This window comes from Bubalus kerabau, chromosome 4 (genome assembly GCF_029407905.1).
Source record: "Bubalus kerabau isolate K-KA32 ecotype Philippines breed swamp buffalo chromosome 4, PCC_UOA_SB_1v2, whole genome shotgun sequence".
Lineage (NCBI taxonomy): Eukaryota > Metazoa > Chordata > Mammalia > Artiodactyla > Bovidae > Bubalus > Bubalus kerabau.
Genome location: NC_073627.1, coordinates 124,283,690 through 124,291,017, shown reverse-complemented (window position 1 = coordinate 124,291,017; position 7,328 = coordinate 124,283,690). Strand labels below are relative to the sequence as shown.

Genomic DNA, 7,328 nt, shown 5'->3' with positions numbered 1-7,328 from the left:
CTGAATTGTGTCCTTCCAAAATTCATACTTTGAAGCCTAACCCCCGATATCTCAAAATGTGACTATTATTTGAAGATAGGGTCTTTAAAGAGATAATTAAGCTAAAATGAGGCCATTAGGGTAGACCCTAATCCAATCTGACTAGTGTCCCTGTAAAAGAGGAAATCTGAACCCACAAAAGAAGTACCAGGGATGTACATGCACAGATGGAAGGCCACATGAGGACACAGAAAGAAGGTAGCCATATGTGAGCCAAGGCAAGAGGTCTCAGAAGAAACCAAACTTGGACTTCATCTTGGACTTGCATTCTCCAGAACTGTGAGAAATAAACTTCTGTTGCTTAAGTCATGAAGTCAGTGGAATTTGTGATGGCTGCTCTAGCAAACTAACACGCTGAATGATTGCTATTGGCTGCCTTAAGCACAAAGTTAAAAAGGATTCTGTTGTGGCAAACATGGGCATGGGAAAGGGAAGAGTGGAACACATGCTAGATTTTTAGCCATCCTTACTCCATGGGGAGGAATTGAGACATTTGACTACCTGTAAAATGCTTATCATCACTCACGACACATGGTAACCAATGAATAATTTTAACTATAATCATTATTATTTTAAGTTTAAACATTTCTTTAATGAATAGGTCATTCAATGAATAGCATGTAAATCTTCAACTCCAAGGCTACTTGGTCAGTGAGAAAAAAATCACACACACAGGCACACACTCATTCCTGCAGGCTGCCTGCTTTAGTCAACCATTCCACCACTAATCCTGAAAAATCACTGCTCTGTTCTCCATCGCTATAGCTTTAGCTTATAGCTTATCCAGAATGACATATATAAATGGAATCGCATCATATGTAACTTCTTGAATTTGGCTTCTTTCACTTAGCAAAATGACTGCGATCCATCCAAGTTGTTGCATGTATTGCATGTATCAAATAATTCATTGTTTTTATGCTCAGTAGTGTTCCATTGCATGAAATGTACCACAGTTTGATTATCCATTCACTCATTAAAGGATATTTGGGTTGTTTTAGATTTGAGCAATTTTGAATAAGGCTGCAACAGGTTTTTGTGTGAACTTAAGTCTTCAGTTCTCTAGGGTAAATACCCAGGAGTGGGATAGCTGGATCATATGGTAAGTATATGTTTACTTTTATAAGAAACTGCCAAACTGTGTTTCAGAGTGGCTGTATCATTTTGCATTCTCATAGCAATGCAGGAAAGTTTCAGTTGCTCCACATAAGACCTAGTATTGTCAGTTGTTTGTTTTTAATTTTAGTAATTCTAATAGGTGTGCAGTTTATATCATGATTTTAATTTGTCTTTCTCTAATGACTAATGCCTAGTGATGCTGAGACTCTTTCCCTACACTTACCTGCCACCAATGTGTCTCTTTTCTGAAATATCTGTTGAAGTTTTTTGCTCTTTTGAAAACTAGCTTGCTCCTTTCTTATTGTTGACTTTGGAAAGTTCTTTATATATCCTCAGTCCAAGGTCTTTGTCAGACATATGATTTGCAAATATTTTTCTCCCAACCTTGGACTTGTCTTTTCATTCTCTTAACAGCAATTTGATAATGCATAAGTCTCAATTGTGATAAAGTCTAATTTAACAACTTTTCTTATGAAAATCTTGCTTTTAGTATCATATTTAAGAATTCTCTAGCTACCTTAAGCCTACAAAGATTTTTTTCCTAGGTTTTCTTTGAAAAGCTTTATAACTTTATGATTTGCATTCAGTTTTGTTACCCATTTGGGGTTAATTTTGTACAAAACGTGAAGTTTAGGTCAAGATTAAATTTTTTTGCACATGGGATTTCAGCTGTTTGGCACAATTTTTTGAAGAGACTATCTTTTCTCCATGGAATGGCCTTTGTATCTTTTTCAAAACTCAACTGATCACAATTCTATGAGTTCATTTCCAAAGTCTCTATTCCACTCCACTGATTTGTATATTTATATTTTCATCAACATCTCATTGTTTTAATAACAGTAGCTTTACAGTAAGTATTGATATGAACAAAGTCTTCCAACTTTGTTCATTTGCAAATTTCACTGAATATGCTCCTTTGCCTTTCCATATAAAATTTAAAATCACTCTGCCAATAAATGCAAACATGCTTGCTAGGATTTTTTATTGGAATTGCTCCAAATATATAGATCAAATTAAGGAGAATTGACATCTTAAGTATATTGAGTCACTGAATCTTCTAATCCATGAATAGTCTTTTTATTCATTTTATCAGTGTTTTTTAAATTCATTTTATCAGTTTTAAGCATACAGATCCTGATAAATTTATATATAAATATTTACTGATTGATTTGGGGTGCTATTCTAAATGGTACTAATTTTCAATTTTTGTTTATTGTCATTACAGGCATACCTCAGCAATATTGTGGGTTTTGTTCCAGACTAACCAAAGCCAATGTCAAAATAAAGCAAGTCACATCATGGTTTTTTTTTGTTTCCCAGTGTATATAAAAGTTATATTTATATTAAACTGTAATCTATTAGGTTGTCAATAACATTATGTTTAAAAAAAACAAGTATATACCTTAATTTAAAAATATATTTTGCTAAAGAAAGCCAACCATCATCTGAGCCTTCAGCAAGTCTTAACAGTGACATCAAAAATCACTAATCACAGATTACCCTAACAAATGCAATAATGAAAAAGTGTGAAATATTGTGAGAATTACCAAAATGAGACACAGAAACATGAAGTGAGCAAATGTTACTGGAAAATGGAGCTGATAGACTTGCTCAACACAGGGATGCCATAAACCTTCAATCTGTAGAAAACCCATCCATGAAGCACAATTAAGTGAAGCCCAATAAAACAAAGTATTCCTGTATATAGAAATACAATTGTTTTGGTATTTTAATCTCATAGCTTGAGACCTTATCAAATTCACTCTTAAGTTCTAGGAACATTTTTGTAGATTCTTTGAGACCTTCTTCTTGGGCAATAAGTTCATCTAAAAAGTTTTATTTTCCATTCTGAATGCATTTTCTTTTTCTTGCCTTGTTACATAGACTAGGAATTCCATTATGAATGTTCAGTAGAAGTGGCAAGGCAGACATCCTTACCTCATTAAATATAAAGTTAGCTACAAGAACCCATGGCCCAGGTTAATCCCTCATCAGGGAACTAAGATACTGAAAGCCACGTGGTGCAGGAAAAAATTAATTAAAAAAAAAAAATTTTCCCCTTGAAAAAATAAAATCCTGTATTTTACATTATGTAGAGAGGAAAAATGTAATTTCTAAAACCTTTCCACTAGTCAAGTTTAGTGTAATAAAAAAAAATTTAATCTCCAGCACTGGAGACATCATGCTGCTATGCTGCTGTGTATGTGTTCAGTCATGTCTGACTCTTTATAACGCTATGGGCTGTAGCCCACCAGGCTCCTCCATTCATGGGATTTTCCAGGCAAGCATACTGGAGTGCATAGCTATTTCCTTCTCCAGGGGATCTTCCTGACCCAGAGATTGAACCTGCATCTCCTGCATTGGCAGGCAGATTCTTTACCACTAGCACCACCTGAGAAGCCCTGGAGCCATCATATTTTCATTTTGTAGTCAACTGCTTAAATTTTCTTTCATTCCACCTCTCAGAATTTTGTTCTTTTGAAGCAAGCATACAACCCAGGCTTGACAATGTTGTCTCTCATTTAACAATCAATTTCAGACTTATTCTTGGCAGTTAACAATGACCTTGCATTGCTGACACATTTCAGTGTGTGTGGCTGTGTATGAAATATTGCTATTTTCCTATATTGCTCTCCCCTTTGATCATCAACCTTGTCTTGTCTCTTGCTCTGCCTTGCAGCTCTGATTGTTTTTACTCCTTTGAAACCATCTGAGAAAAGTAGGTCCTAAAAGAACAGTCTACCTTTCATTGCCAACTTAGAAAATTTCCAGTTTCTTCCTACCTGAATATTTTTTTTGTTTTGTTAAGATATTATTAATATTTTCTTCCCATCTAGCCTAGACTAATCAAGACAGATCCACCAAATCGTCTTCCAGGAGGAACACCCCAGGGCTTTTGAATGCCATAATGGAAGACAGTGCCTATGAGCTCAGTCATGTCCAATTCTTTGCAATCCCATGGACTATAGCCCACCAGGTTCCTCTGTCCATGGGATTTTCCAGGCAAGAATACTGGAGTGGTTGCCATTTCCTCCTCCAGGGGACCTTCCCAACCCAGGAATCGAAGCTGTCTCTTATGTCTCCTGCATTGACAGGTGGATTCTTTACCACTGTGCCACCTAGGAAGCCCAATGGAAGAGCATGAGGTTTTAAATAAGAACCACTGCTCAACCCTGGCCCCAGCCCACATTTTGCATCTGCCACACTGTGGCAAGCCCTAGAAATGCAAAGAAAAATATCTGGTGTGTGATGGATTTTGCAATGCGCTGCCATACTCCCTTTCAGGAAAGGAGGTGCTGTCCCAGCTGTAGAAAGTGATGTCAGCAAATGGCCTTCAGCTGCCAATCTCTGCAAGGACTGCTGCAGTGATGGATCTGCCTCCTCCAATGTCATGCCCCTTTCTGGGGCAGCCCATGCCCAAAGACCCAAGAATCACCAGCAATTTGCTTCAAATAAAACTTACTAGAACTAAAAGAACCTAAGAGAACTAATAGAACTTAAATTGAAGACTTTTCTTCCTAGCTCTTTGGAACTTGTTCTTTCTTTCCTCCAACAAGGTAAACGATGCTCAGCCACCCCATGCCAATTGAGAACAACTCTGAAAGGGCATTCAGCCCCAGAGCTCTTTGTGGTATTGAATGAGGCAGCTGGGTTTGCAACAGGATTTCTCCCTTGACCCACTCCTGTTTCCTCCTCCTTTCCACAGGTGTTGATCCCAAGGATGCTCCTGAATAAACATCTTGTACACTAAAAAGAAGACTCTTGACAGTCCCTTGGACTGCAAGGAGAGCAGACCAGTCAATCCTAAAGGCAATCAATCCTGAATATTCATTGAAAGGACTGATCCTGCAGCTGAAGCTCCAATACTTTGGCCACCTGATACAAAGAACAGACTCATTGGAAAAGATCCTGATGCTGGGAAAGATTGAGGACAGGAGGAGAAGAGGGTGACAGACAATGAGATGGTTGGATGGCATCATCAACTCAATGGACATGAGTTTGAGCAAACTCCAGGGGATAGTGAAGGACAGGGAAGCCTGGTGTGCTGCAGTCCATGGGATCCCAAAGAGTCAGACACGACTGAGTGACTGAGCAACAACAAAACTAAAAAAAGAAGTCTGTCTCAGAATCTGCTTCTTGGAGAATCCAACCTGTAGCACAATTCTTGAAGCCATGAAACAATTTTTAAGGTACATTAGGTAAACAGATGATTTCAATATCATGTGATAAACACAGGGATAAATATGGGCTTCCCTGGTGGCTCAGTGGTAAAGAATACGCCTGCCAGTGCAGGAGACACAGGAGACGTGGATTCGATCCCTGGGTTGGGAAGATCCCCTGGAGGAGGAAATGGCAATCCATTCCCAGTGTTCTTGCCTGGGAAATTCCATGGAAGAGGAGCCTGGCAGGCTACAGTCCATAGGGTCACAAAGAGTCAGACATGACTTAGTGACTAAACAACACCTACACACAAAAGCTATGGAAAGGAAGGAGGGAAGGGACAGGTAGTTCAACCAAGTGGACTCAAGTCCTACCAGAGCAGAAAATCTCGAGATCATTTATAAAGGCTAATTAGGCTGTAACCAAATATTGAAGAGGGAACAAATATTCCAGGTAGAGAAAGAAAATGCTAAAAGCAAACAGCAGACAGATATCCAAGGAATCTGGATACCCAGGCACCCATGAAGAACCACCAGCAACTTGGATCTAATAAAACTAATAGAACCTAAGAGAACAAACAGAACTTAAATTGTGAACTAGGGATTAGCGTGAGATAAAGTTAGAGAGAAAGTAATTTAAGAGCTTGGTCTTGATCCAGTAGATAATGGAGATTTTTCTTCCTAGCTCTTTGGAACTTGTTCTATTCCTTCAACAAGCTTTACATGTTGGTCCTTCATGAAACTTACTTTCATTCAGTAGGAATGCCTTGAGAAACCTTGTGTCTTATCATAATTCAGAATCTAGATATGAACATCCAACTCAGCATCTCCACTTCAATTGGCCTACAGGAATCACAAACTCAGTGCGTCCAAAATTAAGTTCATTACCTGACATTCCAACACCTCATCTTTCTGAATTCTCTACCTTGGTGAATGTTAGCTCTGTCTACCCAGTTGCCCAAACTAGAGTTCTAGGCATCAGTCTTGATTTCTTTCTCTTCTTCATCCTCCTAGTTCAATTCTTCAATGTCTCCTATAAATAATATCACTTTAATACATTTTGGATCATTCTGTGTCTACCACTACTTCCTGAGTTCAGTAACAACTGGCTAATCTGTCTCCAATCTTACCCCTTTCAAATCTATTTTCAAACAACTACAAGAGTAATCATTCCAAAACGCAAATCTGCTCATGCCAATCCTTGGCTTAAAGTTCTCCAGGGTCCCCATAATCTTTGAGATGAAGTTCAAAGTCCTTAAAACTCTTCATCATCTGACCAGTGATTTCACAGTTTCTGCTTCACCCACACTAAGTTACTTTAAATTCTTCCAGCTCTTATACTCCGACTTGCTTTCAGAATGTGCACTGGGTTTCACTCAGAGCCTGTCTTATTTTCCTGTCTGTCTCTCCTCTTCTCCTTCCTTTTACCTGACCATCTTCTATCAGGTCTTTGGGGCTAAGCTAGGTGTTAATTTCTCCATGGACTTTCCTCTGCCACTCTTATTCCTATCATGAGATAAGTGCCTGGTTCACAATTTTATTAATTTGGTTCACAATTCTATCAACTCATACTTCTCTCTATCACGAAATTATACTGAAGGCAGAGAACATGTTTTATTCATTTCTGAATTCCCAACGTTTAGCATAATATATAGCACACAATGGGACTTCCTGGGTGGCTTAACTGGTAAAGAGTCCACCTGCAATGTGGGAGACTCTGGTTTGATTCCTAGGTTGGGAAGCTCCTCTGGGAAGGGATAGGCTACCCACTCCAGTATTCTTGGGCTTCCTGGTGACTCAGATGGTAAAGAATATGCCTCCAATGTGGAAGACCTGGGCTCCATCCCTGGGTTAGGAAGATCCCCTGGAGGAGGGCATGGCAACCCACTCCAGTATTCTTGCCTGGAGAATCCCCATGGACAGAGGAACCTGGCGGCTTACAGTCCATGGGATCACAAAGAGTTGGACCCTACTGAGTCATTAAGCACAGCACAGCATGACACATAATAGTTC

General features: G+C 38.9%; 1 long non-coding RNA gene across 1 annotated transcript; it reads left to right on the top strand.

Annotated features, from left to right (window-relative positions):
- Positions 1 to 212: 212 nt before the first annotated feature.
- LOC129651592 (uncharacterized) lies at positions 213 to 5,238 on the top strand. The gene is made up of 3 exons (XR_008714225.1): positions 213 to 318; positions 1,095 to 1,138; positions 4,862 to 5,238. It is a non-coding gene; the product is annotated as an uncharacterized LOC129651592 (long non-coding RNA).
- Positions 5,239 to 7,328: the final 2,090 nt, after the last annotated feature.